Source organism: Capsicum annuum, chromosome 1 (genome assembly GCF_002878395.1).
Source record: "Capsicum annuum cultivar UCD-10X-F1 chromosome 1, UCD10Xv1.1, whole genome shotgun sequence".
Taxonomy (NCBI): domain Eukaryota; kingdom Viridiplantae; phylum Streptophyta; class Magnoliopsida; order Solanales; family Solanaceae; genus Capsicum; species Capsicum annuum.
In genome coordinates, this window is record NC_061111.1 from 163,870,759 (window position 1) to 163,898,619 (window position 27,861).

The following is a 27,861-nucleotide window of genomic DNA, read 5'->3' on the forward strand; positions in this document are numbered from 1 at the left end:
CCGTTCTGGTGGCTAATACTACCGCAGCTAGTATTCGAAACTTCACGCAAATAAACCCTCAATTGTTTTCAAGTTCTAAGTTTTATGAGGATCCACATGAATCCCTTGACATGGTTTAGAAGGTAAATGATATTATGGGTAAGACTTATAGTGAGAGTCCAGAGTTGGGTGCTTATTAGTTGCAGGATGTTGCTTACACCTGGCATAAGCAGTGTAAGGGAGATAGAGGGGCAGATACAGGGTAAGTTGAATAGAAGGAGTTTGTTACCGCTTCTTTATATAGGTTCTTTCCTTTAAGGGAAGCTAAGGTGTAGGATTTTATTAGTATAAGGTAGGGAAACATAAGTGTGAAGGAGTATTCTCTTAAATTTACTCGGCTAGCCAGGTGTGCTCCTAATGTTGTGTTTGATGACAGGTCTGGGATGGGTAAGTTTGCATCTGGTGTAGCTGATAGCATGGTCAGGGAGTGTAGGACCGCGATGTTGATTAAGGAGATAGAATTGTCTAGGTTGATGGTCTATGCTCAACAGATCGAGAAACAGAAGTGTAAGGAAAAAGAGAGGGTGAATAAGAGAGCCAGAATGGGTAGCTTCAATTTTGCTCAGTCAAGGTCAGAGAGTGGCAACAGTCCTCAATTCCTTCATAAATCTTCAGACCCAGCTCCATCTTTAGCTAGTGCGCCAGTGTCAAAGCCCAGAAACGATAATCAGGATAGGTCACCAGTCCCTAAACCCCAGGAAAGTGTGAATAATGGTTGCACAAATCCTCTTTGTCAGAAATGTGGTAAAAACCATCAGGTTGTATATAGAGCTGGCATTGATGTATGCTTTAGGTGTGGAAATCCATGCCACAAGGTCAGGGACTACCCACAGAGTGGTCAGTAGGGTCAGTCCAGTTGTTCCCCAGTTCCATCCGATCGCCTGACTCAGCAGGGTGCCGCACACTATTCATCAGTTATCTCATGTTATGTGTTAGTCAGTATCATTCATGCATATGAACCATGCACGTCAGCCTAACCTCATTTATCATACCATTACATTCAAAGTACTAACCGTACACTTGTTTCTTGTGCTATGATGTCTCAGATCTTAGGTTTGGATGCTCAGGTTCTTAACCGAACGTAGAACTCCCCAAAGCATCTGCAGTAGTAGCAGTGGTTAGTCTTCATATTCCGAGGACCATTTGTGTTTATTTCAGTTCAGTTTAGTAGTTAGTCAGAGTTAGTTGGGGACTTATCCCATCAACTCCGCAGTCAGTCTGTTAGAGGCTTCTGTACACTTTCAGTCATTTATTCAGTTATCAGTTGTTATTGATAGTCTTACAGTGTAATTTTTAGACAAACATTTTTAGTATTTTGATTCAGTATTGTTTTTGTATTTAAAACCTTATGGTATTTTTAGCTAAATTCTACATATATTCTCTATTATTTTATTCAGTGCTTACAACAGGTACCAGTATGGGTTAGCTTGTGGTTCTTCGGGGTTGTAGGGACCGTGTGACGTCCAGGGTGTACTCTCAGTATGTTACGACTTGGTATCAGAGCCTAAGGTTTTAAATTATCCGAGGGAGTCTGAAAGCCGTATTGAGTAAGGTCTTGTGCATGGGTGTGAAGTGAGCCATACGTATGGATAAGAGGCTACATGACGTTTTAGGAAAATTTTCCCTTCTTTCAGTGTTCATGTCATGTGAATGAGAATGATATCAATTTAAACTCCATTTCTAATCTAATTTCATTTTAAGAACATGCCTCCCTGAAAAACCAACAGAAGGAGAAACAGGAATTAGACCGCACCTTCACCTATTTAGAAAGTTCCCCTGAACGAGCCTGTCTCTCATGCTAAATTTAGAGCAATATTCACTATCTTATCTCACTCAGTATCAACCCAGAATAATATTATGGGTAAGAATTCTAGTGAAAGTGTAGATTTTGGTGCTTATCAGTTGTAGGATATTGCTTACACCTGGTATAAGCAGGAAGGGAGATAGAGGGGCAGATGCAGGACAAGTTTAATAGAAGGAGTTTGCTACCACTTTTTTAGATAGGTTCTTTCCCTTAAGGGAAGATAAGGTGCAGGATTTTATTAGTTTAAGTTAGGGAAACATAAGTGTGAAGGAGTATTCTCTTAAGTTTACTTGGCTAGCCAGGTATTCTCCTAGTGTTGTGTCTGATGACAGGTTTGGGATGGGTAAGTTTGCCTCTGGTGTAGCTGATAGTATGGTCAAGGAGTGTAGGACCGCAATATTGATTAAGGAGATGGACTTTTCTAGGTTGATGGTCCATTCTCAACAGATCTAGCAGCAGAAGTATAAGAAAAAAAAGAGAGGGAGAATAAGAGAGCCAAAATGGGTAGCTTTAATTTTGCTCAATCGAGGTCGGAGGGTGGTAATTATCCTCAATTCCGTCTGAAATATTCATCCCCAGATCTATCTTCAGCTAGTGTGCCAGTGCCAAATCCCAGAAACGATAATCAGGATAGGGCTCCAGGCCCTAAACCCCAGGAAAGTGTGAACAATGGTTGCACAAATCCTCTTTGTCAGAAATGTGGTAAAAACCATTAGGATGTGTGTAGAACTGGTAGTGATGTATGCTTTAGGTATGGAAATCTAGGCCATAAGGTCAGGGACTACCCACAGTGTGGTCAATAGGGTCAGTCTAGTTGTCCCCCAGTTCCATCCGATCTCCTGACTCAGTAGTGTGTCGCATACTATACATCAGTTATCTCATGCTACGTGTTTAGTCAGTATCATTCATACATATGAACCATGCATGTCAGCCTAAACTCATTTAGCATACCAGTACATTCAAAGTACTAATCGCACACTCATTTTTTCCGCTATGATCTCTCATATCATAGGTTTGGACGCTCAGGCATCTGTCCGTATGTAGAACTCCCTAGCGCATCTGCAGCAGTAGCAGTGGTGAGTCTTCATGTTCTGAGGACCATTTGTGTTTATTTCAATTTAGTTTAGTAGTCAGTCAGAGTTAGTTGGGGACTTATCCCATCAACTCCACAGTCAGTCTATTAGAGGCTTTCAGACACTTTCAGTCAGTTATTCAGTTATCAGTTGTTATTGACAGTTTTACAGTGTTATTTTCAGACAGACATTTTTAGTATTTTGATTCAGTATTGTTTTTGTATTTAAAGCCTTATGGCATTTTCAGTTAAATTCTGCATATGTTCTCTGTTATTTTATTTAGTGCTCACAGCAGGTATCGGTATAGGTTAGTTTGTGGTCCTTTGGGGCTGTAGGCACCGTATGGCATCCAGGGTGTACTCTCAGGGCATTACAACTTGGTATCAGATCTAAGGTTTTAAAGTATCCGAGGGAGTCTGAAAGTCGCGTTGAATAAGGTCTTGTGCATAGGTGTGAAGTGCGCCACACTTATGGACAAGAGGTTACATGAAGTTTTAGGAAAAGTTTCTATTCTTTCAGTGTTCATGTCACGTGAATGAGTATGAGATCAATTTAAACTCCATTTCTAATCCAATTTCATTTATAGAACATGCCTCTCTGAAAGACCAATGGAAGAAGAAATAGGAATTAGCCCGCACCTTCACCTATTTAGAAAGATCCCTTGAATGAGACTGTCTCTCATGCTAAATTTAGAGTGATATTCACTATCTTAGATCATTCAGTGTCAACCCAGAATAATAAGCTGGCTGCCATCCCAACCGTTCTGGTGGCTAATACTACCACAACTAGTATTCGGAACTTCACCCAAATGAACCCTCCATTGTTTTCAAGTTCTAAGTCTGATGAGGATCTGCAGGAATCCCTTGACCTGGTTTAGAAGGTAACTGATAGTATGCGTAATACTTCTAGTGAGAGTTTAGAGTTGGGTGCTTATTAGTTGCAGGATGTTGCTTACACCTGGAAGGGAGATAGAGGGGCAGATATAGGATAAGTTGAATAGGAGGAGTTTGCTAATGCATTTTTAGATAGGTTCTTTCCCTTAAGAGAAGCTAAGGTGCAGGAGTTTATTAGTATGAGGTAGGGAAACATAAGTGTGAAGGAGTATTCTCTTAAGTTTACTCGGCTAGCCAGGTATTCTCCTAATGTTGTGTCTGATGATGATAGGGCTGGGATAGGTAAGTTTGCCTCTGGTGTAGCTGATAGCATGGTCAAGGAGTGTAGGACCGCGATGTTGATTAAGGAGAAGGACTTGTCTAGGTTGATGGTCCATGCTCAACAGATCGAGAAATAGAACTGTAAGAAAAAAGAGAGGGAGAATAAGAGGGCCAGAATGGGTAGCTTCAATTTTGACCAGTCGAGGTCGGAAGGTGTTAACCATCCTCAATTCCGTCAGAATTCTTCATCCCCAGCTCCATATTTAGCTAGTGCACCAGTGCCGAAGCCCAGAAATGATAATCAGGATAGGGCACCAGGCCCTAAACCCCAGGAAAGTGTGAATAATGGTTGCACAAATCCTCTTTATCAGAAATGTGGTAAAAACCATCAGGATATATGTAGAGCTGGCAGTGATGTATTCTTTAGGTATGGAAATCCAGGCCACAAGGTCAGGGACTACCCACAGAGTGGTCAGTAAGGTTAGTCCAGTCGTCCCCCAGTTCTATCCGATTGCTTGACTCAGCAGGGTGCCGCCTCCAGTGCCACCAGTGGGCAGCGTCCAAATAGGCTTTATCCACTTCAGTCCCGATAGGATCAAGAAAGTTCTCCTGGTGTGGTTTTGTGGATGTTTCGTCCCCTATTGTTCAACTCTAAATAAAGTGTTGGAAATACGATGGTTTATTAGCACGTGAGTCGTCTGATGGTTGTTCGTATTTTCAAACCCAAGTCGTCCGCTTGGGAACCTGATTCAAACCCACTCTAGACATCTAAAATAGAGAAAAATGAAAACCCTATTTTAGGTATGAGCCTAGGACAAACCAATACCTGAAGGGGGTATTGGGCTCTTTAGATAACTTGGCCTGCGTCTATTGACCCCAAGTCAATTACAGATGAATCATATTAATGTGTTGAAGAAACATATATTTGTTTAATCCAATCCATTATCCTTTGGGGATCGGGAGAAAGCTTGCTTTACTTACTTTCATTTAAAGATACGTTAATCGTACACCAATCAAGGAAGGAATTAAGCAAGTCAAGCAAGAAATTGATCAATTTGGGTGTTTACATCTAAGGCACATCACTTGATCATCAATGGATGTCGCCAATGACAATAAGTAGACAAAGCTAATAAGGCAAAGGCAAATGAAGGAGAATCTAGTAGCTAGTTTTTCTATTCCCCTGCATGGGAACTTATCTTCTTTCATGTTACTTCCCTTTCTCCTAAAGATTGTATCCCTCTTTTGTTATCTTTTGTAGGAATTTATGACCTTTTTCATATCTATGAAAGTTTGGGGGGGATAATGGATTGACGTTAAAAAAGCATATATTTCTTCAAATTCCATTAGGCCCAAACCCTTGGCTCAAAAAGGCTCACCTCAGTTAGGTTATGTTCTATTATAATTTTTATATGATATGCCTGCCTTATGTGCTTATGTGTGTTCATTTGAAGTCAAAGGTAAATTTATCCACTATGCTCATATGGAACAATTTGGCTATGGCACCAACAACTTTATGTGGTTACTTCTTGTCAAGTATCTTGCATTACTTATCATATATGGAAACTAACACATCTGCCTTTGAGTTATTTTACTGTACAGATAATAAAAAACTAATACATGTTGAACTAAGCTTGCATAACATCCTTACTTCACTTGATCAAAAGCGCATAAAATCCCATCATCTGTCCATAATTAAAAAATGACTGGAAATGAAAAAGATAATGCGTTGACCATCAGGGACAATGTAATAGCGAAACAAAGCGAGATGATTGCTGAACTCGTGAGAAAATTGGAAATAATTCAGGAGGAGATGAATCGTACTTGAGATTTGGCTAACCTGGCCATCACTGTCAATGCTCCTACCCTAGGAGGACACGGGACTCCACTCCAAATCCCTTCCATCAATACGCCTATTCTCGTAGACCATCCAAATAATATATCTATCATCTCTGTTACTTCACTTGTCCAAAATATCAATTGCAAAAATAACCCAGATGCTTAACATCCATAAAATCCATCCCTAAACCCATCTCTGAATCCACAAAATTCGATCCCAAGTCCACAAAATTATCCCCAAATCTACAAAATCCATCAAATCTATCTCTGAATCCACCAAATTTATTTCCAAATCCATAAAATCCTTCTTAAATCCCACCAAACTACTCTCAAATTCCACAAAGTTTTTCCAATTTTCAAAATGTCCTTCCCACCTACCAACCAACTTTCTTTCATTCTCAAAGTCAAGCTACCCTTCTAAATCCTCCTGATGTCATTATATCCCCTAACGTCTATAATTTTCTTCTTAATTATGAGATAGACCATTATGAGGAGTAGGATAAAAAGTGGAGGATTGGCTCTAAATGAAGAGATTATGAGGATCAAGGAATTTCATGGGACGGGGGACAATGATGTCCTAGGTTACGATAATCTATGTGTTTTCCTTGGAGTAGATTTACCAGAAGGATACAAGGTCCCTAAATTTGAGGTGTTCAATGGTACTGGAAATCTGATGGCTCATCTGAGAAGGTATTGTGATCAAATGGTGGGGGTGGGAAAAAATAAGGCATTATTGATGGCCCTGTGCAGCCGGAGGTTAAGCGGCAAAGCCTTAGATTAGTTCATGTCTCAAGAACTAAAAAGATAGACTAGTTGGAGGGCATTGGCTAAAGGTTTCCTAGATAGATTTGAGTTTAACATTGAAATAGTCCCTAATCAATACTCATTAGATCGGATCAAGCAGAAGAATGATGAGATTTTCTGAGACTATGCCTTCCGTTGGAGAAAAGAAACTGCCAAAGTACAACCTCCTATGTCTATGAAGAAATAGTATCAGTTTTCTCTCATGCACAGAAGAGAGAATATTATACTAGGATGGTATCTGCAATCAGGGAAACTTTCATAGATTTGGTGAAAAATGGGATATCGCTAGAAGAAGGCATTCGAACAGGAAAGATTGTCAAAACCCCAACATCATTTGAATCTTCTGCATTCTCTAAGAAGAAAAGAGAGGATGTGACTGCGGTCTCAACTAATTTTGTGGACAAATTAAAGAGGAAATTCAAGCCAAGGAATATTCTTTCCTCACCTCCATCATCAAGTTTTCAGTCTGTATTCTACACCCAATCCCAGTACCAAGCTCCACTTCCAAATATTCAGCCCCAATATCGAGCTCCATTTTCAAATATTTTGCCCCATTGTCAAATTCCGTCGACAAATTATTAGTCTCATATTCAAGCTACTCTTCCAAACAATCAAATAAATGTCCAAGTACCTTCAAATTATCATCAAGTACCTCCTCCTTCTAATCAAAATCATTATAACCCTTTACGTCCAAACCTTGAGAAAAGGCCTCCCCAAAACTTCACGCCATTGGCTAAAAGTTGTACCCAACTCTTTGGGAGATTAAAGGACGTGGGTCATTTACAACCTATTCCACTAAATCCTACCAATCTTAATTCTTGATTCTTTCAAGGTGATCAATTTTGTGCTTATCATTCAGGAGCGCCCGAGCATAATACTGAAGATTGCATCAATCTAAAACACAAGATCCAGGACTTGATTGACCAAAAGATCATTACTCTTTAGGCACCAACGTCAAATGTCACCAATAGTCCATTGCCTAATTACGAGGAAGCTACGATTAGCATGACCGAAATAGCAGGCGAATGGGTATTTGGTAAGACTATTACTAAGGTGGATCCGTAAAATTCGAAAAAGACAAAAAGAGTGGAAAGGGACTTGAAAGGAATTATTGAGCCCCTTATGGTCTCAGAAATACATTTAAGCAGGGAATAGGGTACCAACCAAGAAAGGAAGATGAGATTAAAGATTATTCACAGATGAGTCCGTCCAAACTGTCCCCACTCCTGCACCAATCATTTCTCGTGTGTGAGATGTCAAATGATGATGGTCTTGGGGATGAGATATAAAATCTATTCGAGGAATGCAATGCTGTACCAGAAGATTTCCTGAAGTCCAGTGGGGTGAAGAAGGTTGCACCAGAGAGGCTTTGCAAAATTGGACTTTCACTCCGCTTTTAATTTGTCGCCCGTCGAAGTAGATGAAATGTCAATTACTAATGGTTTTAAAAATTGGTAATGATCTGAAAGAGGCCCCATGATCCACCCTTTTATGTCTTAAATTTTTGTTTCATGTTTTACCACTTTAAAAAAGGCATTGGCTCACATTTGAGCGGGTCATGGACCATAGTTTTATTTATTTTCCAAAAGACCTCCCTTTATTTAAGAAGTTATTTTTAAATATGATTATATTATCATTATCTTGTTATAATCTAAAATATTTTGTTTTGGTAGTAATAATTTAAAAACCTGCCAATATCATGTCATAAAATAGTTAGGCGAATGAAGCAAAGGGAATGATGATGAATGGAAAGAAGGTGATGAGGAGCAGTTAATGAAAGATATCAAGGAATTTGAAAAGTGAAAGAGTCCCAACCTAGAGGAGCCCTAATCCTACCTGAGATGAATGGTCAAGAGTGGAACAAACCAATCGATTCTGATGCGGTAAAGAGATACTATATTTGAAAGATGTTTTAGCTTTTGTTTCCTTTGTTTGTAATCACCTTTATGATAACATTTGTTTTATGATGTGTAATTTCCTAGAATCCTTTCCTTTATGTACGAACTACGTTTGACCTGAATTCCTAAGAAAGGGATACGTAGGTGTCCTATGTCGGCTTAGGTCAACCCCTTAGGACAATTATCCTTTCCTTTATATACGAACTATGTTTGACCTGAATTCCCAAGAAAGGGATACGTAGGCGGCCTATGTCGGCTTCGATCAACCCCTTAGGACAATTATCCTTTACTTTATGTATGAACTATGTTTGACCTGAATTCCCAAGAAAGGGATACGTAGGCAGCTTATTTTGGCTTCGGTCAACCCCTTAGGACAATTATCCTTTCCTTTATATACGAACTACGTTTGACCTGAATTCCCAATAAAGGGATACGTAGGCAGCCTATTTTGGCTTCGGTCAACCCCTTAGGACAATTATCCTTTCCTTTATATACGAACTACGTTTGACCTGAATTCCCAAGAAAGGGATACGTAGGCGGCCTATGTCAGCTTCGGTCAACCCCTTAGGACAATTATCCTTTACTTTATGTATGAACTATAAAGAAGATCATCATCCAACAAAGAGAACGAATACCAATAAAGACTTCGAATCCTCTCGAGCTGATATCATCTCAAACAACTTTAAACTGGGGCAAAAATTTTAAGCAGGTCCTCAAAATTTCCCCCTAACATTGGAATATATTTCAAATTCCCCAGCACCAGAGGTCAGAGTCAAACTTTTGAAGTCACCAGCTGCGACAAACTCTAGGAAGACTTAATTTCTGGCTATGATAGAACTATTAGAAGAACCTTCTAACAATGATGATGAGTTTTGAAAATCCTCCGCCGGATATAGTCAAAACCAAGAGGAAGACGTTTGTTGAACTAGTACATGATATGACTGACGGAGATTTTCTAAAGTTTTTATAGAAACTTTCAAAACTATTTTCTAAAATTAAGACTATTTTCAAAAATTCATACAAATCTTTTACCTAGTGATTTCCTAGACATCTATTGGAGCAAGGAGCTGGGGTGGAGGTACCAACATAAATGGGCACCTGAAAGATGGCGAGAAGCAAATCAAGGATCGAAGAAGGTCAACATGGAGTAGTTTCACTCAAACTAATTATTTTTCTGTGGATGCAGGGATCAATACAAAAAAATGAGGGTCTCTTTCAAAAAAATCCCTAAGAAAGTTGGGAACCATACCAGAGCATGTAATGCTTAAAGAACGGTATTTTTGGGTAGCCCCCAAAATGGGTTTAATACCCATTTATCAAGGACCTTTTGAATTGTATATCTTATTTCTTGAGATCATGATGGAAAAATAAAGACATCTTATCCTCTTTATGAATATTGTATTTAGAAGTTTTCTAAAAAATAGTCGCTAGCAAAAGCGATTTTGTGTCTACTAAATATTCACCTTGAGCGCAGTTACATTTAAGGGAGTTGACACAATAAATATAACTATCAAAGGACCACTCAATAGGTGGAAGAGCAGAGAGTCACCCTCAAAATTCACCTTAAAGCAAAGCAACAGTATTTGGGTAATCCCCAAACAAGGGGTTTTCCCCATTTACTTGCACCCGGTGGATTTGCTATTTAATCATTTCTTCAAAAAGAGTAGATTGATAGTAGAATAAGCCATTCAAATTATGATGATCAATATTTTTCATTAAACTATCATTAAACTTGATTGTGGTCGCTTGTGAGAGCGACATCGTGTCTACTAACTGTCTACCTTGAGTACAGGTACATGCATAAAGCAAAACATAGACAAATGGACTCAGGTAAAACTATTTTCAAATCACCAGAAGAACCATTTCATGCTATTTCCAAGAGGGCCATTTCATATCATTGCCAAGAGGGCCATTTCATGTCATTGTCGAGAGGGCCATTTTATATCATTGCCAAGAGGGCCATTTCATATCATTGCCAAGAGGGCCATTTCATGTCATTGTTGAGAAGGCCATTTTATATCATTGCCAAGAGGGACATTATATCATTGCCAAGAAGGCCATTTCATGCCATTGCCAAGAGGGCCATTTCATGTCATTGCCAAGAGGGCCATTTCATGCCATTGTCGAGAGGGCCGTTTCATATAATTGCCTAGAGGGTCATTTTATGTCATTGCTGAGAGGTCCATTTCATATCATTGCCAAGAGGTCCATTTCATGCCATTACCGAGAGGGTCATTGTATTTAATATCTGTTGACATGCGAGATAGTATACGCTGGCGTCGAGGATATCATCAGCATTCAATATCTATTGATGCACAAGATAGCATACGCTGGCATCGAGGATATTATTAATATCTAATATCTATTGACACGTGAGATAGCATACACTGGCGTCAGGGATATCATCAGCATTCAATATCTATTGACGCGTGAGATAACATATGCTGACGTCGAGGATATCATCAGTATCTAATATCTGCTGACAGGCGAGACAGCATACGCTGGCATCGAGGATATCATCAACATTTAATATTTATTAACACGCGAGATAGCATACGCTGGTGTCGAGGATATCATCAACATCTAATATCTATTGACACGTGGCATAGCATACGCTGGCGTCGAGGATATCATCAATATCTAATATCTGTTGACACGCAAGATAGCATACGCTGGCGTCAAGGATATCATCAGCATTCAATATCTATTGACACGTGAGATAGCATACACTAGCATCGAGGATATCATCAGCCTCTAATATCTGTTGACATGTAAGATATAAACGCTGGCATCAAGGATATCATGAGCATTTAATATCCGTTGACACGTGAGACACAAACTCTGGCGTTGAGAATATCTCATAATTTTATGAATCATCATCTAAATGCATCAAAAGCACGTGATTCAAAGAAACATCTTTAAGTCGCTATCTAAAAGCGAACGACATATGAGACTTCCTAGAAATTGACAATCTGAGGGTCATCTATAAGTCATATTATTTGAAATAAGATAGTGTGCAAGATTACCTCTGAGTTGATAGCTCATAGGTCATCTGTAAGTCGTAAAGACATCCTAACTGGATAGTGTGCAAGGTTACCCAAAAATTGATAGTCCAAAGGTTATGCATAAGTCACAACTAAATCCTTATCGGAGAATATGCAAGATTATCAAATTGATAATGTCCAAGGGTTCTCTATAAGTCGCGTCATATCCAAAATCGATTATGTGCAGAAGACTAGAAATTTGAGACATATCTATAAGTCATATTGTATCCAAGGTTGGATAATATGCAGGAATACCAGAGAGCTAACGTTTGGAGGGATATCTGTAAGCCATCTCTTATCCAAGGTTGGATAATGTACAGGATCACCTAAAATCTAGCAATTCAGAGGATATCTATAATTCGCCTCGTATCCAACATCAAATAATTTTCAAGATTATCCAAAGATTGATAATTCAAGGAAAATCTATAAGTCGTATCGGTACAAAAGATGTGCAAGACTTACCTGAGATCATATGTAAAAAATTATTATCAATAATCAGAGATGTTATCATGCCAAATATAGCTAGAATTATAGGTGACCAAAAGGGTTACCGCATTAGCATAAGATTACAAGGTTGCAGGGACCGTTCTGCATAAAGTGTTGTCAGTGTCTAAGAGAGACAAGACATATTCAACCGACAAATGGGATAATTATGTAACAACTAAGAAGCTTGTTATGTCTGTTATTGCAAGTTGTTTTCCTTCCAAATAGGTCTATGAAAGGAATGATTTCGCTTTTCAACCGATGACTCACGCGGAGATATTGTAAAGACTATATACCTCTTTCATAAATTATGTTTAGCACTAATACTTTTTGTTTGAAGCATTGTCAAGATCATCCGAGAGGATGAAAATCTCAAAACAAAACAACAGGTGTAGATGACTTCAAATGGGACAAAGCACAATGCAGAACTCTTTCTTAGCAGCAAAACGGGACATAGTCTAGAGGGGGACATCAAACTCTATGGATGCGAGCTAAAGGATGATTACCACCACCATCTAACCACATCCCTATTAGAAGGCATGTGGGTATTTTGGGATATTTTGGTTTTAGATTCACCTTTAAAATACTTCTAAACTCATACCGAGGGTAAACTTCTCTTTTTTTCAAATTTGAGTGATAAGGCTCCTAGAGTTTTAAGAATTATATCCAGGTAAGTTATTACCTATGAATGTGAAGAGATCCACGTTCATGATTAAGATGTTACAAGCCTCTTTTTCAAAACTTGATCAGCTTGTCACTCATCCCGAGTCAAAGATCGTCTAAAATAAAAGACTATATTTTCTACCGATCGAGTCAAACTACAAGCAGTATGATTCCCTGAGTCTTGGAGATATGTAGGCTGGGCTCTATTTAGAAAACTTGACTGCATTCCAGCCTCCCCCTAAATTCCTTTATTTCCAGTTTCTCGATTTCATCAAAAAATTTAAAATCGAGATAGCTTGTGAATTTTCTTAAAAATTGTGCTTAAAATCAATATTTATGAACTACAAGTGGCCTGAATTCTCATGAAGCCTGAGATATACAGGAAACCTGATACCAAGGTCCGGCCATAACTCCATGAAACTCATGCGAAAACCAACCTCTTTCAGATTCGAATTTGTGGTCAGACAAAAAGTAGGAATGTCAACCTCCCTTTGCCTAGGGTTACTTGCATCCATCCTACCCAAAGGGTGGGGGGCAGTTGTTGATATCTAATTTTTGCCCTCCACAATTCAATTTAATTTTGAGTTTCTTCAATCTCTAAAATAAAATCACAATAATTATTTTATTCAAATAAATGCAATTTAAATATTTATTTGAGTTAATTTTATTATTTAATTAACAATTATTCATTTTTGTATTTTATATACGAGAGTGTACAAATTTTGTTATTTAAATAAACATTTTTATCAAAATTAGACTTTTATTGATTAAACTTGAAAATTAATCCAAATGGATAAAGTCTTGATTTTAAATATGATTTGTTCTCAAAATATTCTAATTGGAGGAATATTTGTTTGATTCTTATCAAATTGAGAGACTCGAGGTTAATTTGTTACTTAATTCGTGTCGGATTGTGATTCAATTTAGCGAACTAATTAAATATGACCTCAATTGAAATCAAATTGGCCCCAATTATAATACAATTGACAATGGATATTGAATTTGGTTGGAGTTTAACTAAGTCGCCTAAATTGTAATTCAATCTTAATTCTCAAAATTATCATTTCCTAATTGGGATTATTTTAATCCAATTAAATTTAATTAGAGTTATTTTTAATCCAATTAAATTTAATTAGGGTTATTTAATAACCCCAATTAGATTTAATAAAAATTCAATTTTTAAAGTATAAATAACATAAATACCAACCCTTTTGAAAGTAATTGCACTCTCTCCCACTTTTTTAATTACTTTACTCTCTCTCCCTATTAATATACATAACATAGCCGGCATATACATGACATTCTATGTATATGTTGGGATTTTTGTAATATGTTTAGGGAGTTGAGATTTTTTATAATATTGAAAACTTAATTTGTGTATTTGTGGAATTTTTAGATTTTTAAACCCCACCATTGGCCCATTACACCAATTAAACCAACTTCCATCAGCGCAATTTTCCCTTTAGCTTGATTACCCCAACAACAAACAGCCAGCCCAACACCCAAAGCCGTTCGACCCAGCCCAATCTTCCTTATCTTTTCCCCTTCTCCTCCAAAGTAGAAAAACTGCATATAAAAAAAAACAATATCAACCGAACAACAACATATACATGACAAATCCATCAACTTCACAAACTGATCCATCTTCAACCCAATTTCAACCAAATCAACCCATTTGCAGCCTTCTTCACGTGTCGCACATGGGTTCACGTGAAGAAACCCTTGAATCTTCTAGAAATGAGGTTAGGTGTCACCTCCAACGTTCACGATAACTTGTATGAATTCATACATATTTGATAAATTTTTGTTGGTTCTTGGGAAAATGATCCATTTCCCCCAATTGTTGTTAGCCATTTTTGAAATTTGTTCAAGTGAATCCGAAATTGGGACACCTGTTAGCTAAAAACCCTATCCAGAGCTAAGTTTTTGAATTTTCTCTCAAAAATCAATTCTAAAATTACCCTCATCTTATCTTGATTCCCACATCGTTCAAGACACAAGAAGGAACCCTAATCGATTCTCAATAAAAGGGGGGTTTTGGGAGAAAAAGAGGGGGTTAGAAAATTTTCTAAAATGTTAGGTTGAATTTTTTTTTCTTTTGGGTCAAGGAAAAAGGGTTTTGTAAAAGAGTAATTTGGTTTCGAGAAAGAGCAACTTTGTTCAGCAAAGATTTTAGGGAGTAGCAGTCGTTTAGTCAAGTTTTACGTATTGGCATTGAGCTTTTCGGTGGTGGTGGAGTCCGACGTCAGCTTGTAGTCCTGTTTTACTTCTCCCAAATAGGTAATATCCCATTTTATTTAAGTTTCTGACTATTTTTGCTTCATCTCAACCTTCTGAAGTTGTAGTTTTCTTTTAGTGATACAGTGTGCTGTTTTGTGGAGATAATTTGTGTTTCGGCGTGTTGGGATTGTTGCTGTAGAAGCCGTTGAAGGCCTTAGGATTTTTTGTGTGTGATTATTGTATTACCTGGTTGCTCCTAATTTATTAAGATGAAAGCTGGTGATTAGTGACCATAAATTTCAGTTTGGGAAAATAATTTTTATCTGGCTGCACCTTCTCTTCGAGAGCATTCTAATTGCAAACTTTTTGTGATAATTACTAGTATATAACTTCTATACAACTCTCTCTGTAATCATCATAGCTTGTATCACTATGTAGCTTTGCATTTCTCATTTTGGCTTTCTCTTATCCATGATTAATGTATTGATCTTGATTGATATTGACAAATATGCGTGCTTAATTGAAGTCATACCCGGCTTATGATCTTTTGATTGCTGTCTGTTTCATGTTTATGAGTATTACTTGAATTAATGCTTGATTCAAATTAAAAGAAACCTATATTGTTATTTGATATGAGAGGGACATGTGGAATCCCTACTTAATTGTTGACTGCATTGATATTGTGTCCCTTCTACAATCTTGGTTTTGATTTCCTACTTCAATTAATGGCCTGATTGATTTTATTTTTCTTATTTGAGGTTTGTCGCGCTTTACATTTGTAAAGAAAGATTTTTTGTAAATATTTTACTTCGATGTTGCCCAAAGATATTTTTTTTCTTTTCACAAGCCTCAGTCGTTTGAAGCATGTGTCCTATGTCGTACGAGGCCTACTCTGTTATTTATCTTTTTTTTTTTAGAATGTTTTGACCATCTTTATGGAATACTGATATTTAAGTTTATCCACTTGGCTCGGGCATTATTTTAATCAACCAAAATCCATTTTCTTGTCTGTTACTAAATTAGAAGTGATCCAGGAATTGTAGTCATGGACCTCACATGTAGAATGTCTGTTTAGTTGGAAGAATCACTTCGGCGCCCTTAGCCTAGTGCTGTGATCATGATGAGCATTAAATCAAGGAAGTGACTGGATAGTAAGATGTATACAAGGTCCACATTCGGGATGAGAACCTTATAATTGGCGTCTTATAAATTCTGGTGAACTATCCTTGTAGTTTTCATTCATTCATTTCTTGCTTTTGACTTTTCTACAGTAGTAATAGAGTATCATATATATTTGTTTTTTTTATTGCGCATAAGAGTTTTTCCTAGGAAGTGATTGCTATGTTGTCTTCTTTAAAATCTAAGGGATTGGTAGCTGAAATTTTGTTGTATTAGTTAATGTATCTTGTTTATGGTATCATTGGATATACTGATTTCTATATGTATTCATTGTTTCTCCTTTGCCTAAATGTTTGTTTGCAATTTTGGTATGTTTAAATCCATCTCATTTCTTTCCACTTAAATCAGGTGTAATTTTTAAGCAATTCTTTCTTCTTTAAAGTAAGTTTGCATTCTCTCCACTAGTGACTTGCATCTTTTACATTTCTGATCCCGTCATCTATTCCTATCATGAATTATAATGGTTTTCCTTTTACTCATCATATTTCGTGTATTGTCTTTCATATGTTATCATTGTACATTGAATGCATATTAATTTCCTTTATTTCTTTCCTTGCATGTGAATCCGTTTTGGAGTTCGAACGGACTCTTTTCCCTTGCATTCCTTAATGGACCAATGTGGCCCATCTCATCGAGTCAAGCCCAAAGTTCTAAGTCCAAAAGTGATTCCATGGCATATAAACACAAGGAGTTGGAAGAAGAAAGTTGGGTTAAAGACCCACATTTGAAGAGGCTAGGAGACTCAAAAGTCTCATTTGTTTAATTTATTTAAGTATTGTTGTCTTTATTTTATTTATTTATTTATTCATTCATTCATCCGGGCCACGAAGCCAAAGTTGTATTTATTACAGGTGGAGCAGATTTTGGGTCAACGGGCCTGAAAAGAAAAATAGTTTAGGACAGGTACAGGTGGACCGAAAGCTCAATTAGATTAGGACATAGACTATTGAGTTGGCCCAACAGCCTAAGTCTTTATTTTCTCCCCTTCTCCTTTTATGTGTTTATTTTTCCTTTCAGTTATTTAGACTTAGTTAAAATCCCTACTAAGTCGTCAACATCTATTTTACACAAATTGTTTTTCTAAAATCAATCATTTTTCAACAATCAATTGAAGTTAGTCAAAAGACGTTTTCAAACAGTGCGGATAACCGCAAGTTAGCGGACATTTTAGGTGCCTAACACCTTCCTAAAACGTTAATAGGAACCGCTTATTCAGAATCTTTGAAATTTAAGCGATATTTCTATTTTGGATTGTTTAAAGTATCTTATTAAGGTCACAGTGCGGATAACCGTAAGTTAGCGGACCTTTTAGGTGTCTAACACCTTCCTAAAATGTTAATAGGAACTAGAATCTTTGAAACTTAAATGATTTTTCAATTTTGGATCTTGTAAAGTATCTTATTAAGGTTTCTTAATTCCTTTTCAAAATTAAGTGGCGACTCTTAAAAGTAAAAAATTTCTCCTAAAAACATGTGGTTCTAGACCTGGAACCAACACTGTGAGGGAATTAATCATAATTTATTGGTTTGAAGCATACATGTACTCATATACATAATATTTCAAGCCAACACATAAAGCTTTGTTCTCATGAGCAATGGTTTAGCTATTTATCAAAGACATTCAATGTCAAACCATTATTATCAAGATGAATTGTCTGGATTATACAATCTGAAAGTTATGCTCTTAACTCAATTTTGGTGAGCAAGCAATTTTATGAATGTCAAACTACAGGTTGACAATAAACGTACAAGTTATCATCTTATATCAATGCATCTAAACAGATCACAAGACAAGTAAATGAGCCCTTATTCACCTTTTATACTTTTCAGTTTTTAAGGAATTCAATTTCAATATTAGTTGGTCCAACCAAATTATCATGAGAACAAGCGACATAAACAACTCTTAAAGAATTTTCTAATTCTTTAATACATGTCTGATACTCAATATGCACATCTTTGAGACATCACAATCGTTCATATCAACTTATGAATTCATTTAAAGTAGTAAATACAAGTTTACCATGACATGTATATTTTTGCTTTAGTAAATTTTAGATTTACTATTACATTAATAAATTTCAGATTTACTACTTTAGAAGTAGATTTCAAAATAACCCTTCTCAGTTATTCTATCTTTTTGGAGGTGAGTTGTGATACCATCACAATCAAGTGCACATTTGCATTGATAAGGTTCTCATTCCCCATGAATGGAATATAATCGTGCCTTAAGCCTATCAAATTCTGATAGCTTTGTGATACCATACAATCAAGTGCACGTTTGCATTAATAATCTTCTCATTCCCCAGAAATAAAATATAATTGTGCCTTAAGCCTATCAAATTCTGATAGCTTATAACCTCTTTCATGATATTGCTATTTCAGGAGCACATCGAGGTATACATATCTCTCAAAGTATATCATATATTGCTATCACATTCACTTTAAGAATAGAGCAAATTGTCATCTTTCAGACCTATCATATATTACTACCACATCCACTTCATGGAATAGAGCATATTCAATGGAAAAGTTTTATGACTTTTCATAAAAAACACATGGTGCCTTGAGATTCAAATTCAACGTCTTATCCATATAAAGACGTCTTAGGCTCATAAATCAATGGACTTGAATCCAACATCTTATTATCATGGTGCATCGGGCTCTAACCCGATGTCGTACACTTTTAATAGGATAAGACTTGAATCCATCATCATAATTTTTAACAATGTTGTTCTTCAAAAATAAATATAAGAAATAAATAATCTCAAAACAAATTAGTTCTCTCAGATCCAATATGCAATTAGTTGTGTATATATAAGAATTGATAATTAACAGAAACAAGATCACATCATATGATGATTCCTAAGAATCATAATTAGCAATCAAAAAATGATAAAAACGTATTTATGTAATCTCATCAATACTAGTAAAAGAAACAAAAACAATATAAAGTGCAAGAAGTTTCTAGTGCATATTAGAATATAAAACTATATGTAGATCCAATCTGACATCTTATAAGTTTTTATACCTTGGAAGTGAAAACACCACATACGTGTCGACGTGTTCTTTTAATATCAAATATTACTCCATCGAATAAAATCACAACATCGATTACCTTTTTTTCTTTTTCTTTTTAACTCTCAAATTTCCGAGGAGTATAAACTTTAATTAATCAATATATAACTTGAGCTATATGCAATAGTAAAAATTGTTGCTTCAAACTGACACGTGTCAATTGATATGCTAGAAAGAATTATGTCACATGTCACTTAGCATCAAGAAACAATCAATTCAAACTAGCTGAGTACTTTAAATCTACTATCAAATCCAAAATTACTCTACCCTTCTACATACCTGGTGTAGAGATATAATTTTGGTTAGAACTTTGTGCTGATAACGTATTATGATAAGAAGAAGAATAGAGAGTAAAGAGAGAGTAACTGTTATTTCTCTTGAGGGATGATTTATAATGAAGAAGTCCTTCTATTTATAGGGAATAATTAATTGTTATGTTTTTTGAGGGATGATTTATAATGAAGAAGTCCTTTTATTTATAGGAAAAATTTACTCCTAGTTTCCCACTAAAAGACATATACTTCAAATCCTAATAGATATCAACTAGATCTTAATAGATCTTGATGGACATTCACTAAAATTGATATACATCAATATCATAACATATTATTTATATTTAAGGAGTGAAAATTTGAGTAAAAAGATACAACTTTAACAATTATTGTAAATGTATTTCAAGAAAGTAAAGGTTTAAAAAACATATTGTTTCCTTAGAACACAATTGAACATAAGATGTATAATCTTATTTGAACCAATTTGTGCACGCATATTGTATTCATCATCATTCTCGATATTAAATGGCGTATTTTTATTTTTAATAAATCCCAAATGAATGACTCATTTATTTAAAAATTATTAGTAAAAAATGTCAATTTAACTCTCGATGAGATGATTTATAATAAAAAAATATATAATTTAATTTAGACCACAAATGTTGAAACTTTTCTATATTTTTGAATTGCATATCCATCTAAAATATATTATACTCCCTTTATTCAATATTAATTGGTCATCTTAATTAATAAAAATAATTGTCTAATATTAATTATTCACCTTATTAAATCAAGAAAGAATTAATTAAATATTCTCTATATTATCCTTGCAATTACTTCTTTTTTAAATTATTTATCCTTGTTTGTAAAATTTCTTAACATGTGTGAAAAAAAAGACCAAACTGGAAAATATAAATTGGAAAGAAGGAAGTGAAACTTAGTTTATCCCCAAAAAATATTGGATAGTTTAATAATGGACCAAATCTGAAAAGGCCCAAAATTAAGGAGAGTTTAAGAATAGCCTAAGTTCGAAAAGGCTCTGATCGTGGAGAAGGAGTCTAAGATTACAGAGATGAATGCAGCTTCCCCTGTTGGAATAACCAAAATCCAGGTCCTTATGGAATCTCTTTGCCTATTTCTAAGTATTATGATTTCGGAAGTGGTAACTTATTGTGCTAAACCATGTCATGCATATAATTTTTTTTGGGAGATCCGACTTGAAACCTAACCATGTATGGTGTTAGAATTGACACGCAAAATTGATGTCCTCTATTCGAGCTATTTAATTGGAAGCATTACTTGCTCATCATGAAAGATTGTTATGACATTGTGGTTTCGTTGTGTTCGTAGAAAGGAGAGATGGTTGGCATCTCTCCCGATAGAGATAGTAATAGCATTTGGGCTTTACCTGTTATCAGTTACCGTAGTTGCTCATATAGATGTTGTGTTGCGAGTATGTAGCTGATTGGTTCAATTATAGGATTAAGATTAGCAGTGAGCTACTTAATGGATATACCGACTTAGTTTGTTCTGAACAATTTGTGTCATTCTATGTGATATCTCAAAAAGAAGCTCTTTAATAAAATATGCCAAAAAAATTATTTTTGCGAACAACCTCTCTACTGTTTTCCTGGGGCAATCATAAATCAAATTCGAGAGCCATCTTAATTAAATGTTTTTTGATACTGCCTATCTGCATTATATTTCAAGCTTAATCTAACGATAACTCCCCTCTCCAGTACATTTATCTTTTAGTATGCATATATAGTAGAAATCATAATTTTTCTTCTTTTGACACCTTTTCAAAGAAATAAAGTATATTCTCCATTCCAATGTATGGAACACTCCATTTTGAGATGACAAAATATTTGACCAGAATATGTTTTTTAAAACAAAGTCACAACTTTCAAGAACTCAAATTCTTTGGACTATTCAAATCTTAAACTTAGATGTGATGTTTTCTGTATCACAGTAGTATGTTCTACCATTTATTTAGTATTTACTTTCACTATTACTAATATAACATATAGGTCAAATTTAAATCTTTAGTTTAGTCAAATAACGTGATGTGAAATGGGACTGAGAGAATATTAATAATTATTCCACATTTGCCTGGTGTTCATGTAATGCCCCATAAAAGTCTTAGCTCATTTCAACTCTCAATTGTATGCATAAGGGGTACAAAGCTTAGAAAATAGCCTATGTATTGGGACTTAGTCATTTTCAAGACCCCTAAACTTCGATGATTTTATTTTTGAAATTTCCAACCTCAAAACGTAGATTTTTAAGTTGATTCATGATCGTAGTGGTTAAAAATACATCTCGGGTGAGTTTCAGAATTTTCAGATGTGCGTAGGGGTGTGTTTGGGAATCCAAAATAGTAGCAGCACCGGGATTAACCCGCGTCGCGCCCTCCAGTGCGCCGCTCTAGAGCCCGCGCTGTGCCCTCCATTGTGCCGCTATAGAGCCCGCATCACGCCCTCTAGAATGCCTCTCTAGATCTCGCGTCACACCCTCCCCTTTTTTTCCAGCTTTTGTTCCTCATCATTAAGGGTATTTGGGTCAATTTCCCTCACCCAAACTCATCCATAACACGAATTTAGGTCCCCAAGGAGCATTATTTGCCCCTTTATTCATAAATTCTCTCAAGTAAACCATCTTCTACCTCAAGAACAAACCCTGAATCATTCTTATAGAATAAAAGAATTCAAGCTTCAAACCTCAAGAAATTCCTTAGAATCTTCACAAAATCATCTTGTAAGACCCTAAAATTTCCCAGCTTAGTTTAGTTTTCAGTATACAAGAATCCCTAAGTAGAATTTTTGTTCTAGGCAGAATTTCCCAGATTTAGACCCACCATCTTGTAGGAAATTCAGTTAACTTTCCAATGATATAAAAGTCGCCTAAATTTGATAGCCGGGTAAGAAGTTATGGTTATTTTAAGTTTTAGTCGTTAACCACCGTCATTTCAGTTAGTAGCGCATCGCGGCATAGGTCCAAATAACAATTGTCAATTTTTAGTGTGACTCCACGATTTCACCACATTGCAGAGGGCCTCCAATTCCCAATTATCCAAATCCAGTAAGGGTTCACGATTACGTCGCGTCGCGCCGTCAGCCCAGTTCCCAACTGTCAGTTTCCAGTGACACGATGAAGTAGTGCAGTGTTGCGCCATGGCCTTAAATCAGAAATTTTGATGAAAAATTAAAGTTTTATCCAAGGATACATTTGTATTTTCCCATGTATTTAATCCACCCAAATGCAAGATTTAATCCCTAAAAATGTATTTAGGTCATTATTAACTCACTTTTCTCCAATTTAAGACATTCTCTCTCAAAGATAGAAAACCCTACCCTCCAACTTTCAAGAGCAATCTCAAGAATCCCCCTGAGAGTCTTCAAGAACTTCAAGAATTAAGATTCCCAGGTATGTTAGATGTTCATTCATAGATCTTTACCTTCCATGGAGCCTAAGAATCCTTCTTTTTAAATATTAGACTTTTGATTCCATGCTTTCTATGTTTGAATTGATTTGAATCATATTTTATGTTATTGTTGGGTTTTCATCCATGATTTAATTACAAGTTTTCATGAAATTAATCATTATATATGTTGAATTACATGATCTTCATGATAAACCCTACGATGTACAAGTTAATTGATGTAGCTATGATCACCATGTGTTGTTACTACTATGTGACCTAAGCATGCTCCCCAAGTGTTTGTCTAAATGCCTAAGTGAATGAAATAGTGTCACTATACCATGGTAGCATGTACTCCCCATTTATGTACTAGTCAATGCATCCCAAGTGTTTTTTTAAATGTCTTAATGAGTTATTTATGAACATTTAGCTATAGTCATGTTTCCAAAACTTGTACCTTGATTTACTTTTAATGTATCAAGTCCTGGGGGCACTTAATACCCGACAATCTAGCTGTTTATCTAGAGCCTTAGTAATTAAAGAATAAACTCCATAGTATCATGAATAGTAGAACTTTGTCAGTTACCAAACTCAGCTAACTCAGTCCAGTCCAGTCCAGTCTAATAAGTTAGTGTCATTCAGTTGGGAGTAAGAACTAGCACCGAGCGAGTGTAGAGGTGACGACTTCTTATGTCAGGAATTCAGAGTAATTAGTAGCAGTCTCACACTACAGAACTATGTAGCCAGCATAGGATATGAGGATTCACCTATCAAATTAAGGCTTGGCTACCTTCCAGGGGTCACCCGTTAGATTAGGCTTGACTTCTTATTCAGGGTTACCCATTAGATAGGCTTGACCACAATAGTGTCTTTACCTATGGAGCGGTACTGTCACCCTTCCAACTGGGGTTACAGGTTGGACCCCACTCAGTTTACTCAGGGGCATGTCGGTTAAGTGAGAATTTCCACAGTTTCAGTTTCAGTCTCAGTCTTCAGAATAGAACTCAATTTAGTTCTACAGAATCAGGACTGTCAGATTCAATCACTTAGTTATCAGTAATTTAGATTATCAATAATCTTAGATTATCAGTATATTCAGTTATCTATTATCAGATTTAGTTCCAGTATACTCAGTTACAGTATGCACAGTATGTTCAGTAGTTACAGATCCTCCATGTATGCTAATCCAGCTCTTGTATATTATTCAGTTAGTTATTGTTTATGTATATAAACCCATGCATTAAGCCTTAACTCATTTAGCATATCGATACATTCCTACGTACTGATCGCATACTCGATTCTTGCGCTATGATATCTCATATCATAGGTTCGAACGCTCAAGTTCTTGAATGCACATAACCAGTTCCAGTTATCAAAAATAGTTATAGTAGTGAGTCCTTATACTTTGAGAATGTTAAATTACTTCAGTACACTCAGTAGTTCATTATTTCAGTAGTCGAAGTTAGTTGGGGACTTGTTCCATCAACTCCATATTCAGATAGTTAGAGGCTTTTCAGACTAGAGTATTTCAGATAGTTGTCCAGTATTTCAGTAGTTTATTCAATTTTGATTATAGTATTATGAACCTTATGGCATTTTAGTCTATTTTCCATATTTATTTCAGTATTATTATCCAGTGCTCATAGCAGATATCAGTCATGGGTTAGCTGGTGGTCTTTCAGGATCGTAAGCATCATGTAGCATCTGGGGTACAGACTCAGGGCATTACACATCTAGTGAGGAATGTGTTATGTTCATCCATGGGTTCCTTTCACCCATGGAGTCCAAGAATCCATTTTTGGTTTTAAATTATGAGTTTTTATGTTTAAGTTAAAATATCTCCATGAATCTCTTGTTAATTCAATTACAAGTTATGTTTATAAGTGATTTTCAAGTGGGATGAGCCATGACATATTTTAAATGTAGTAATTTTCATGTTAAATCCCTAAGTTATGATTTTGGTATTGTAATCATGTTATTCTCGTATGCTTTACTCATTCCCATTCTTAAGTTCATGACTCTCATGTGTTTGATGAAATGCCTAAGTGTTGGGTTTTGAACAATGATCCCTTACTATGGTTTTAAAGATTTTATATGGCAGTATTATTAATTTCATTCAATGTTGGTGGGTTATAAACACCCAATACCTATGTGATATACACAAATTTAGTTTTTCAAGTACTCATATAGTTAATCCATGACTCTTGTCAGTATATTTAAACATTTATAGTCATGATGAGCACTATCAATTTTGTAATAATGTTCACTTTAGTTCAATCTATCCCAGTATGAGTGTTAGTTTAGTTGGGGGTAGGATTTAGCACCGAGCGAACTTAGGGATGATGGATCACTTGATAGTAGAGGGTATGACCCTTAGTAGCAATCCTCGAGTTCTAGAACTACGTAGCCAGCGTAGGGTAGAGATGTATACCTGCCAGTTGAGGGTTGACAAAGTGTTTACTTTCCAGTTGAGGGTGACACATATATATTTAGATCACCTGCAAGTTGAGGGTGACTCCTTAGTCATTCGAGCCACTAGTTTAGTGGATCCACATAGCCAATGTTAGTACCCATGGCATGGTACTGACACCCTTCCAACTAGGGTTACAGGTTGGACCCCGATTAGCTTATATTGGGGCATGTCAGTTAGATGATACCTCCCACAGTCTTTGTATAGTATTAAGTTATTCGGTTATACAATTTATACTCTTTTAGATTTTAGACTTATTTTAGATTATATATTTATGCATGGACTTGCATTCTCAGATGTTACAGTTTTCATACATTCATGTTCAGTTATCTCATGATATTCAGTTAGTCCTTATTTCACATACACAGTACCCCATATATATCAGCCTAACCTCATCTCATATACCAGTACATTCAAAGTACTGACCACATACTTTTCTTTATATTATTATGTCTTATATCATAGGTTCGCACGCATAGTTGCCCGACCATAGTTAGACAACTCAGTGTAATTAAATAGTCATAGTGGTGAGTCCTGATCCATCGAGGTCATATTATGTTTATTCAGTTATTTTAGTATTTCATTTTATTCAATCAGTGAGAGTTAGTTGAGGGTCTGTCCCATCAACTCTTTAGCAGTTTAGAGGCTTTCAGACATTCATATAGCCAGTTAGACAGTCAGTCAGTTACTTTTACTTTTTATCAGGTTTATCAGACTTTTGTTTGATTCAGTATTTCAGTATTTAGATTTATATTTCCTTCTCGGTTTATCTTTCGCACAGATGTTATGTTTGTATTTATTCAGTGCTCACAACAGCTTCCAACTCATGGGTTAGATTGTGGTCACTTGTGATCATAAGCACCATTGTTGTGACTAGGGGGTAGCCTTGGGTCGTGAAAAAACTTAGTGTCAGAGCCCAGAGTTTTAAAGTGCCTAGGGCATCTGAAAGCCGCATTAAGTAGAGTCTTATGCATGGGTGTGAAACATGCCACACTTATGGACAAGTAGCTACAAGAAGTTTTAGGAAAAGTTTCCCTTCTTTCAGTATTCATGTCATGCGAAAGAGAATGACCTCTACTTAAACTCTCTTTATAGCTCATACTTTGTTTTATTGACAGATAGTGCCTCCCAAAAGAAATAATAGAAGAAGAAACGGGAATCAGCTCACACCACCACTTGTTTAGAAAGACCCCCTGAATAAACATGTCTCTCACACCCAGTTTAGAGCTGCTTTTATTACTTTATCTCATTCAGTAAATACTTAAAACAATTAGCGAGCTACTTCCCCAGCCAATTTAGTCTCAAATATAGCTCCGATCAGGATTCAGGACTTTATCCAAATGAATTCTCCTTTGTTTTTGGTATCCAAGTCCGAGGAGGATCCATAAGAGTTTCTTGATATGGTTCAAAAAGTGATAGATATTATGGGTGTCACATTGAGTGAGATGTAAATTTGGATGCATACCAGTTTTAGGATGTAGCCCACATATAGTTTAAGTAGTAGAAAGAGGATAGGGGTGTTGAGGCAGGGCCTATAGAGTGGGAGGAGTTTTCCACGACATTCCTTGACAGGTTATTTTTGTTAGAGTTGAAGAAATATAAAGTGCAGGAGTTCATCAATTTGAAGCAAGGTAATATAAGTGTGAAGGAATACTCGCTTAAGTTCACTCAATTAGCGAGGTATGCTCCTTCGATGGTGTCTGATAATAGGTCTAGAATGAGTAAGTTTGCATTTGATGTATCTAATAGTATGGACAAGGAGTGTAGTATTGTAATGTTGATTAAATATATAGATTTATCTAGACTTATGGTTCATGCTCAGCAGATTGAGGAAGAAAAGCTTAAGGAGAAAGAAAGAGAGAATAAGAGGGCCAGAATGGGTAGTTTTAACTTTTCTCCGCCAAGGTCAGAGAATGGTAACCGTTCTCAATTTGTAATACCACGTATGTTCCTAAGACTATATCAGCCTTTAGTACTTGATTAAGACGCTTATAACCTAAAAAATAAGACTAAGTGTTAAGGGACTTAGTCACTTTTGACTCCCTTTAACTTTGAGGATTTTTAAGTTGACCTTTCAGGCTCTGAGTCAATAGTTTTTGAGTTGATTCATGTCCATGGGTGTAAGTAGAATGTATTAGGTAAGTTATGGGTTTTTTGGATTGAGGTTTGGATCATGTTTGAATTTTCCAGGCAGAAGCTCATCGCGATTAGGCCGCATTGCGGTGAGTTAGCGGTGAAGGAGCCACTGCATCGCGGTGAAGGGCAAATCAGTAATGGTCATTTCCAATGACTCTCCGCGATTGCACCACATCACGATGAGTATAGCAATGAGGGCATTACCGCATCACGGTGAAGCTTAATCGACATTCCATTTCTAGATTTTAAATGCAGAAAGGTAGTTTCGTCTTTTCCCCTCACTTTAATACG

The 27,861-nt window shown here is 36.2% G+C and overlaps 1 pseudogene; it reads left to right on the plus strand.

Moving 5' to 3' along the window:
* Positions 1-20,883: 20,883 nt before the first annotated feature.
* Positions 20,884-20,989, plus strand: LOC124892460 (annotated as a pseudogene).
* The last annotated feature ends 6,872 nt before the right edge of the window (positions 20,990-27,861 follow it).